The sequence below is a fragment of the Pelodiscus sinensis genome, chromosome Z (genome assembly GCF_052426305.1).
Source record: "Pelodiscus sinensis isolate ZL-2025 chromosome Z, ASM5242630v1, whole genome shotgun sequence".
Taxonomy (NCBI): Eukaryota; Metazoa; Chordata; order Testudines; family Trionychidae; genus Pelodiscus; species Pelodiscus sinensis.
Genome location: NC_143085.1, coordinates 30,424,090 through 30,435,149, shown reverse-complemented (window position 1 = coordinate 30,435,149; position 11,060 = coordinate 30,424,090).

The following is an 11,060-nucleotide window of genomic DNA, read 5'->3' as shown; positions in this document are numbered from 1 at the left end:
ATTCTCGATTATAACCATATTTTGTTTGCAGCCATTGCATAAAATCTTGCGGCGTTCTCAGAGTTTGGGGCTCTGTGTTTGTTTTGGAACGGCTGTGCAGCAAAATGCAAAGTTAAAGAGTTAAAAAAAACAGCCAAGTGGCCAAGTGAAAACAGGAGAAAATCAACGCCTGAAGTCTGTGAGTCAGACAGGAGGACAAACAAAGCCATCTTCAGTGCCGCAGCTATGCTGGAACAAAGTATAACTCAAAATGATTAGGTCAACATAGAGAACAGAGGGCCAGAAAAACAGTTAATAAAAGGCATGCATCCAAATTTTCATAAATATTGCCAACTGGGATATAATCAAACAACCCAACCCCTCCTTATTTTAATTTTTCATAGTACATGCACATAGTGTTTAAACACATTTTGGTAAGTAAAGAATGTTCCCGCAAAAGAATATTAATGGAAGAGTGGTGGGAAATTACCTGTTCAGTCAGGCTGAAAGGTCTCATCTGTCACAAGCTGACAGTGAAAGCGCATCAGTAGTAATGCATCATGTAAGGAGAAACATTTATAATCTTCTGGAGATTAGAAATCTTCACCAATGTGATGAAGTTGAATTTTTTACATGCAATGTATTTTTATGATTCCTGTACATTCCTTGTTACTGTGCTTTGTATGGCTACTTAATAGGAGCAAAATGGGGGAGAACGGGAAACAGTGAACCCCATGAACACTGGACAATCATCACTTAACTGCTGGAATTTCCAGCAAATGGTATGTGAACTCAGAGTGCTTTGCCTTGAACTGACACAGGACATTGTGTGAAATGAAGTTCATAGTTAGCAGCTTGGCTAGCTGATGTTGCTGGCTTGGCCAAATGGCCTACATTGTAACCTTTAATTCTCTGTGTTAACCTAAGAACTCAGAATTCTGTGTTCAGGTTGATTAATCCAACCTACTATGTTTTGAAAAAATTGCTGGGCATCATTGCATGAACTCTGTTAAGTGCAGGAATCCCTGAAGAGTATTCAAATCTCTGACCAGTCTATCTCAGTTGGATTTGCTGGGCAGAGCTCAAGGTGTGAAGCAGAAGTAGTGCTCCTCTGAGAGACAATGAGGCTGTATGTGTTACCTTGAAGACAGAGTGTGAATCATGAATAAAGAATAATGCAGGCAAGGTCTGTCAGAATTTCCTCACATGGCTCTGACAAACACCTCCATCCTAATTTACATTTGCTGACAGTTTTAGTCCAGAGACGCTGTTACCAAAACAGAATGAGAAACCAAAACTCTTAAGGGCTAAAGGCTTAAAGGGATTCATCATTCCACCTAGCCCTCAGGTCATAATCTTTAAGTTGCAGAAAAGGTTTACTATTTGGCATCCAGTTTCAGCTATCTCCTAGATTCCCACTGCTAATTAATCTTTCCTGCCTTGTGCTTTGAATACATAAAATAATGGTTGAATCTGGACATATGGGGACTTATCTTTCACTTTTCAATAGGAATTTTGCCCTGAATCAAAAAGTGAGTTCTCAAGACTTTCGAAGGAGAGCCTGGCACACAGGGGGAAAAAGCAAATTCCAACCATAAAAAGATAACCAGTAGTGAAAGGAAGTGGAATTTTGGCCAAGAACCACCAGACAAATCCCTACTCTGTTACACAGTGTTATGGGATCTTTAACAATTGTACAGATCAGACAGGATCTTTAACATGCAGATTGCACTCGAATTAATCTAAAACATCTATGTGAAGTTTCCATCAGAACTGCACCTTCACCTGCTTTGACATCAAGACCACAGGTCCCATATGATACTGATGTAAAACCAAAAACTAATCAATATTTTAATTCTAAACTGGGCCCCAGATAACTGGAAAGTTTCATGCTTCTTAGAAAGCTTGTCAGTTACAACAAATATGTTAACAAAAACAATCAAATTTTGCATAATGTGAATTTTGTTGCAAAATATCTTGCACAGATGGTTAAAACACTCTGAAAGTATACTTTTATTTAAAAAGCCTTATGAGTGTAATGCAGGAAGAAGTAATGGTATGTACATTACTGTTTGATGGCATTTTTCAATAGTCCCATTCTTCTGAGATGTTTAACTTATTCTGCTTGGCTATGTCTACCCTGCAGCAGTATTTCAGGATACAAGAATATCCCGAAATAGCTATCCCATGTATTAAATGCAAGCCCATTATTTCAGTCTCGCTATTCCAACATCCCTGTAAACCTTATTGCATGAGGAATAAGGGACATTTTTTAATAGTGGGTTATATTGAATTTGGTGCTGTGTAGACAGCACCAAATGACGAAATAAGCTATTTCAAAATAAGATCAAAATAAAATACACAATTTGCGTAGCTCAAATTGAGTATCTTATGATGCAGTGCAGATGCACCATTTATGTGCTGAATTCTAGTCAGCCTTGACTATTTGCTTTTGCTGTAAATTCATTCTTTTGCTCTTGCTGTCCTCTCCTCATTTGCCTCTCTGAAAGGGTATCTGACACTGTTTTTATTAACTCCAATCATTCACTGTATCTGATTAATCTGCATGGCTCCAGGAACCACAGGGTAACTGGAGGCAAAAGGTTATAGCATCAAAGTAAACAAAGAGGCTGTGAGGTAAGCAGCTTCAGAGACCAGTGATAGAGTCAGGAAAGAAATAAAGAACTCTTGAATGTACCTATAGAGGTTTTTACTTTACTAACTAACCAGGATTCCTTTGATAAGTGCACAAAAGGACTAATCCTTGAAGATTCTCTGGTGCAGGACTTTCTGAGAATCAGAAGACTGTCAACTGTTCCCTGAAAGATATATTCCATGACAAAAAGAAAGGAATTAGAAGCTTCTTGTTCAATGATTTTGGAATTCCTTTTAATTGTTGCGTAAGATTTTAAAAGTCTATTAAAAAGTGTTGCCCATCTCTACACGCAGATTGAACAGAGTGGCTGTGTCCGCAGCTGCTTTTGCGGAAAAACTTGCCAGCTGTCTACACTGGCCACTTGAATTTCCGCAAGAACACTGACTTCCTACTGTAAGAAATCAGTGCTTCTTGCGGAAATACTATGCTGCTCCCGTTCGGGAGCAAAAAAAAGCTTTTGCACAAAAGGGCTAGTGTAGACAGCTCAGATTTGTTTTGCGCAAAAAAGCCCGGATCACGAAAATGGCGATCGGGGCTTTTTTGTGCAAAAGCGCATCTAGATTGGCACAGACGCTTTTCCGCAAAAAGTGCTTTTGTGGAAAAGCGTCCGTGCCAATCTAGACCCTCTTTTCCACAAATGGTTTTAACAGAAAACTTTTCTGTTAAAAGCATTTGCGGAAAATCATGCCAGTCTAGACTCATCCTATATGTATGTGGTGTGAAAAATTATTTTTTGGTATTACTTACCTTGAACACATCTAATGCCTACATACTTTAACCCTAGGAACTAGGTATATATTAGTAGCAAACCAGTGACAGAGCCAGGAGTGAAATCCAGCAGTCCTTTTTCCTATCTGACAACCAACCTTCTCACTTGACAAACTGCTTAAGCCCATTAATGTAGATGTCATTTTTAATTTTGTAAAAAGCCTTTCCTTCCACCAAACTTAAGCAAAATCAGAGAAAAGTGATCCCTAAAAGATTATTAATATTTCAAATTAAATAAATAGTATTACGCTAAAATGATGAACTGAATTTTGATTTCAATTACACAGTTGGGCTACGTCTACACTGGCCCCTTTTCCGGAAGGGGCATGTTAATTTCAGAGATCGTAATAGGGAAATCCGCGGGAATTTAAATATCCCCCGCGGCATTTAAATAAAAATGTCCGCCGCTTTTTTCCGGCTTTTAGAAAAGCCGGAAAAGAGCGTCTACACTGGCCCCGATCCTCCGGAAAAAGCGCCCTTTTCTGGAGGATCTTATTCCTACTTTGAAGTAGGATCCTCCGGAAAAGGGCGCTTTTTCCGGAGGATCGGGGCCAGTGTAGACGCTCTTTTCCGGCTTTTCTAAAAGCCGGAAAAAAGCGGCGGACATTTTTATTTAAATGCCGCGGGGGATATTTAAATCCGCGGATTTCCCTATTACGATCTCTGAAATTAACATGCCCCTTCCGGAAAAGGGGCCAGTGTAGACGAGCCCTTGAAGTAATGGGAAGTACTCTTGAATTACACTGGCCTGAGATCAGAATCTTACTCATAGATTCTTAGTAGCAAAAGCCAGAGCTCCTGGAATTCTGTCCTTAGCAATGAAGCTTTAGGTGTAGACTTAATACAAAAATCTCCAAATGCTTAGTGTCACGTATTTGTGCCTAAAATGACTCAGAAACCTTGAGGCCATGGTGACAACCATTTAATTGCCAGTCTAGCATAACATGAAGTGATTTTGATAAACAGATTAGAACTGTAATAATACACCATTTGGTATTCCTTCTCATGTAGTAAGATACCTCAATTGTGTTTATATGGATTATTTTTAAACAGGAAACCTGAGTTCCCCCTGGGAGCCATTATACAGTTAAAAAGGGATATATGCCAAGGTTCTATTAAGAAGAGACTTGTCCTCAGTGGGCCTTCTGGGTTTGCCAAAGAAGCATTAAAAGATTAAATGTTCTATTTACATCTGCCAGGGTATAGGAAGTAACAATGGCATGTGTCCTCATAATCCTCAGAGGTTTTGCACAATTCCAGACAGCAATCCCGAGAACAGATTAGTGAAGATTAAGATTGCTTAATTTTTGGCCTCCTCCACCAAATTTCTTGAACCTTCAATGAAAATTCTTGCAGGTTTTTAGCTAGCAAATGCAGTTCAGATACTACTTCCTAATCACATGTCCTGAGATATGTTTACACTGCAAGGGTTAATAGAATTTGAGTTATGAGACCTGCATTTGTTAACCTAGGCCATGAGCATCTATACTCATTTATAACCACAGGCTAGGAATTATTGAACTCTGGGTCCCAACCTGGGACTCCTGCATTATGCAGGCTCAACTCAAATCATACATACCCCAGATTTTCTAGTACCCTCCCAAAATGTGCTGTTCTAGCCCTTTGTTCATGGTGTAGTGTGGGAACACTTTATTGTCCACTGAACTTTGATTGTCCAGAGGACAAAGAAAGCCAGCCTTTGGGATTCTTCTGGTGGGATTGCATCTGCACTGCAAAACAAGAGGCTCTGAAACCTGGATCCTGGCTTGACCCAGGCTGAAACCCTCCATCTGCATGAAATCTTGTAACCCTGGGTCCAAAACTGCCCCATTGGGGCCTAATTAAACCCCCACTACCTCATGCGCTGCCCCTACTTCACCTCTTCCCCCAAGCCACAACCCTGATCCACCACTCCACCTCCCACCCACCTTATATGCCTTCCTCAAAAGCCCTCCCCAGACCTACACAACATGAGGTAGTACTGGGTGACCTGGCACAGGTAGGCATCAGGGGTCAGCCACCTGCACTCATGGTTTTGGGAGCCCAGGTAGGGTTGCCAGGTGTCCAGTTTTTAACTGGACAGTCCAGTATTTGAGCTTTCTCTTCAGGAAACAAATTGAGAAAATATAAATGAGAAAATATAAATGTCCGGTATTTTCTAAATATGATGTAATGTCGATTGTGATGTAATGTCAAGTGTGTCTGGTATTTTTGTTGAAACCATCTGGTAACCCTAAGCCCAGGAAGCAGAGCAATGTCTGTGCTGCTTTGCCACCTTCTCCCAGCTGGCCCAGGGCGCAGACCGGGGCACTCTGCTTCCCATGCTAGAGGCATGCATTGCTCTGCTTCCTGGGCTCCCGCTGCCATAGTGAATGTGGGGGGCAACCCCAGCTGCTGCCCTACAGCACCCTCCCTCTCAGATAATCCTCCAGACCACCCTGGCTCCCACAGGCTCTCATCAATATGAGAAAAACTTAAACAACCAATAGTCTAGTAGCACCTTAAAGACTAACAAAACATGTGGATGCTATGATGAGCTTTTCTGGGCACAAGAAGTAGGTTGTACACATGAAAGCTCATGATACCATCTACATGTTATGTTAGTCTTTAAGGTGCTACCAGACTATTGGTTGTTTTTTACATTTTTCTTGTTTTAGACTAACTCCGTTACCCCTCTGAAACTTTTGAATCAATATGAGACACCGTCCTATCTATAGGATAGTTGAGGCAGCTGCCACTCTACCTGGGTGTGAGCCCTCAGTTATCACAACTTATGTGAAGATGTAAGGAGGGTTAGGCTTAAGTCTGAGTTCAAACCCTGTGCTTACATTACAGTGTACACATACCCTTGATGTTCAGATCTTTTTGCTACAAACCGAGGATTGCCAGATGGTTCAACCAAAAATACTGAACACCCCTCCCCCCAAAAAAAAACACCATGGAAAAAATTCTGTTGAGAAAAAAAAGGGGGAGACCAAAGTTGCTGAGGAAAAAAAGGACCCCAAGACTTATTAGGCAAAAAAAAAAAAAAAAAATAAAATTAAAAAATACAGCATGGCCCCTTTATGAAAATGCTTTTGAGGTTTTTTGGCCCTAATAGGCTGCTGGCAGCTGTCCACTATCTTGTCTTCCTGCTCCAGGCCAGACAGCTCCCTTGCAGAACCAGGTAAGCACCTGGGATTTTCGCCTCCTGGCTAGGAAAAAAATCAGATTTTTTTTCTGGTGTGTCCGGTATCTTCTGAATTTTTTTACCGGACAGGAGGCGAAAATACTGGACTATCCAGGTCAATACTGGACACCTGGTAGCCCTATACAAACCAGATATTGTTAAATTACCTTTTGAGCAGGTTTTTAAATCACTGATACATGGGCCAGTGAATTAAATTTTGGATTGGGAGTCAGAAATTCCTGAGGTCAAATGCCAACTATGACATGTGCTTGCTGTAGTAAGATGAGGGCCTACAACATAAGCCCATGCAGCAGAGGCCTGGTTTAAGGCCTGAGCCCTAGTTAACAATGGGCAAATATATCTAACATAAATCAAAGCTAAGCTGTGAGCAGGAGGCAGGCCGCAGCTCACAGAACTTGGTACAAACAGGGCTGAGATTGCAAAACACTAATTGGTGCTAGGTACTGACTGCAAAACAATAATTGGTACTGGTCATAAGTGTAAAGTACATGATATCACTAGCTCATTAAAAAAGACCTTGGTACCCACTCCTCACAGATACAGACCCAGGTTCAAGAAAGAATCTAAAATGACAGAATGATAGATAGAGATGATCTAGGGCTACGTCTAGACTACATGATTTTCTGGAAATACTTTTAACGGAAAAGGTTTTCCGTTAAAAGTATTTCCGGAAAAGCGCATCTAGATTGGTCCCGGAGTTAACGTTATAACGATGCGCTTTTGCGGAAAAGCACGTCTAGATTGGCGGCGCACTTTTGCACAAAAGCAGAAGCCCGGAACCATTTAGAAGAGGGCAAAAGGCCACCAGACCTTTCTGGGGGCAGGGCTAGAGCTCTGTTCAGACACATGCTTAAAGGGGTCTCCCCAGACAGCCGTTTGTCTCCTGCTCCGTGCGTTAGGACCTCTGGCAGGGACTGACAGCCATAGCAGGTTTGGTGGTTGCCCTCTGACTTTTGGGGACACCACCCTTTTGCCCCCTACTGCTTTTTCCTGATTTTGCTTTCTTGTGCCCTGCTCTGTCTGCCATGGAGCTGTGGGTGGCCATGTGCCTGCCTTGTCCCCTGTCGGCCATTTTCGAGTGCCTGCAGCTGGTGCTCCAGGCCGGTGCCCTTGTCTTTCAGGACCAGGAGGCAGAGATCGCCTTCAACTCCCTCACCAGGGAGGCCATGGTGTCCCTGTGGCAACAGAACCCCACCGTGGCGAGGCCAGTCTGGAGATTGGACACCAGTATGGACTGGTGGGACCGGCTGGTCCTCGGGCAATGGGACAACCAGCAATGACTCTGGAATTTCCGCATGCGAAAGCGGACATTTCTAGAGCTGTGCGCCTGGCTCACCCCCGTGCTACAGAGAGCCACCACCCGGCTATGTGCACCCATCCCCGTCGACAAGAGGGTCACCATCGCGCTATGGAAGCTGGCCACCCCGGACAGCTACCGATCAGTGACACAGCAATTCGGGGTGGGAAGATCCACCGTCGGTGTCGTCGTGATGGAGGTAAGTCCCAGGGAGAGTGGGATGCGGGGAAGGTGCTGCACTGCATGCCCAGGGGCAGCCAAGACTCCAGGCTGGGTCACCCAGGGGTTTGGGCCGTCCCTCCCTTGCACAGGCCTGCTGGTGGCAGGGGGGGGCATGGGGCAAGGGGGCCCTGGTGTGTGTGTGCGTGCATGAGGACAGAGGGAATCACGGAGGGGGGGGGCCCAAGGGAGCGCACACTCACCCCTGCCTTATGTGATGTGTTCCCTTGTGTTTCTCTGCACTTTTCTGCAGGTCGTCCACGCCATCAACGACATCCTGCTACCGAGAGTCATCCGCCTGCGCGACGTGGATGCTATGCTGGCTGGCTTCGCTGCCCTTGGGTTCCCCAACTGCGCGGGAGCCCTGGACGCAACCCACATCCCCATCCGGGCCCCGGAGCATTGAGAAGCCCATTTCATGAACAGGAAGGGGTAGGGCTCGATTGTTCTCCAGGCCCTCGTGGACCACCAGGGCCGCTTCCTGGACTTCTACGCGGGCTGGTCCGGCCGGGCACACGACGCCCGCATCCTCCACAACTCCGGACTCTTTCACAGGCTGGAGGCGGGCACCTACTTCCCCCGGCGGGAGTTGACTGTTGGGAATGTGCCTATGCCCATCTGCATCATCGGGGACGCAGCCTACCCCCTGCTTCCCTGGCTAATGCGGCCCTACACGGGGCGGCCGGACCAGAACCGGGCCCGGTTCAACGACTGCCTCAACCAGGTCCGAAATCAGGGGGAGCTCGCCTTCGGACTCTTAAAAGCCCGATTCCATTATTTGCTCACCCGTCTTGAGATGGGTGAGCGGAATGCAACGGAGGTACTGGCCGCATGCTGCATGCTCCACAACATTGTGGAGCAGAGTTGGGAGGCCTTCCTCCCCGCATGGATGGCAGCTGAGGCACAGACGTTTGAACAGCCCCACACAGCTGCCATCCGCCAGGCGCACCAGAATGGGGTGCACATCAGAGAGGCCCTGACGGACATGTTCGCATAAGCCCCATAGTAGGGTTGCCTAGGTCTCCCCATATGACTCCCTCCCGTCCCCTCCCCTTCCCTCCCACCTCCCCTTACCTCCCTCCAATTGTAAAGCGTCGGTTCCAAGGACTTTGGCTGTCATCGTGAATGTTCGTCGGGTGCGTTGGACATAGTTAGGGTTTTTCTTTTTAGTTTAGGCTAGGGTTTAGGCCACCATCCGCATGTCCGAGCTGTCCCGAAGAACAGGAAGAGGATTTGTGGTTCGTGAGGAAGGCTCGAGTCAGCGTACCCCATTCCAGTCGTCTTCGAGGGATCTCCTGGCTGTTCCTCTCCCAAGGCTCGGAAGGACCAAAGGATTGAGGTTGCCAGCTTCGCCGTCGTCTTCCATCGGGGGATCTCCTAGCTGTTCATCTCCCAGGGCCCGGAAGGACCAAAGGATTGAGGTTGCCAGCAACACTATAATCATCCCTTGCATCTAGACTATGTTACATATTCTTTCGTGTGCGTCTTTTAACCTTTCTTGCTTGTTTGTTATCTATGTTAATATAGTTGTGGTTTAAATTTTACTTAAAAGTTGTCAGTATTTATTTATGCGCCACAAACCAATGACCATTTAAAGGGACGACCGGTGATAGATACAGAATTTGGTGTCCGCATTTTGTAATCCTCTTTAAATTTAGTTGACTAATTGGCATCTCAAATAATTTATTACAGTTACCTCGAGTAACACAATAACCAACACAATAATCAACTGAAAAATTGTCTATTTTTATTTACAAGGGGGAGGGGGATGAGGAGGAGACCTTCAACTGGGACAGGGAGGGGGAGGAGACCTTCAACTGGGATGGGGAGGGGGAGGAGCTACTCCTGGGAGGGGTGGCCCCTGCGAGCACTCCTGCGGGGGCGGACCTGCACATGCGGGCAGGTCGCATCGGGGCAAGCTGCACAGGGAGGTGGGCAGGAGGAGGAGGCATTGCAGGGGCGGCAGGAGCAGGGGACATTGTAGGGGCAGGAGGGGGCATGGGCAGTGCTAGGGGAGGGATGGCGGGGGAATGGGATAAGGCCATGCCATAATGTATTGCATGCGCTATGTGCACTGTGAGGGTGGCGATGGAGTCAGCCATGCGTGTGCACTGGGCCTGGAAGGCGGCCCAGGCCTCCTGGCACCATTGCAGGTCCCCCTGGATCCGCTCGTGATTTGAGGCCTCGATTCGCTCGACCGCCTGCACGTGCTGGCGAAGGAGCTGGTCCCAGTGGCGGAGCCTGTGCCTGCGTGGTTGGGCAGCTGGGGGTGCCGCTGCTGCCGGACTGGAGGGTCCCTGGCTTGTGCTTGGTCCCACTGCAAGGAAGAGAAGAAAGGATGGGTCAGTCAGGCAGGCCGGCCACTGTCCCCACACCTCATGCCCTCCACCCCTGAGCCCAGATGACCCCACAGTAGTGTGGCTTGGGCCCACTTGGTGCTCCCCCTGCCCCCCCGTGTTGTATGTTTGCAAGGAGGACCACCTCTGGAGTAGGGTCCTCCTCCATGTCTTGTAACTGGTCTGTGTCCTGGCCCCATGGAGGGCGGGAGGGTGCTTGTGTTGCGTTCACTTGTGGAACTCCCTGCTGGTGGAGACTGTGAGGCTTTGGGCTAATCACTGGTGTTTGACAGGGAGCGAGATGCACCCCCACACAGTGTCTGGTGGCAGAGGTGGTCTGGGCTTTCAGATCCCCATCGCATGGGATATCTCCTGGACGGAACCAGAAGAGTGACTGGGGGGGGGAGGTGTCCTATCCTTGCAGCAAAACTCAGGGCGGCCCTAAGGACGGCCCGAGTGCTTCCCCCCCTTCTCCCTCCCACTATCCCTCACACACGGTAGCCCAGGGACGTGTGAGGCCACAGTGGGGACTTCCCTCAGGGAGCCAGCCAAGGCACCGGGAGCAGGCGAGGGGCTCGGTGGGGGCCACGGTCACAGGCCTGTGACGCTGCGGTT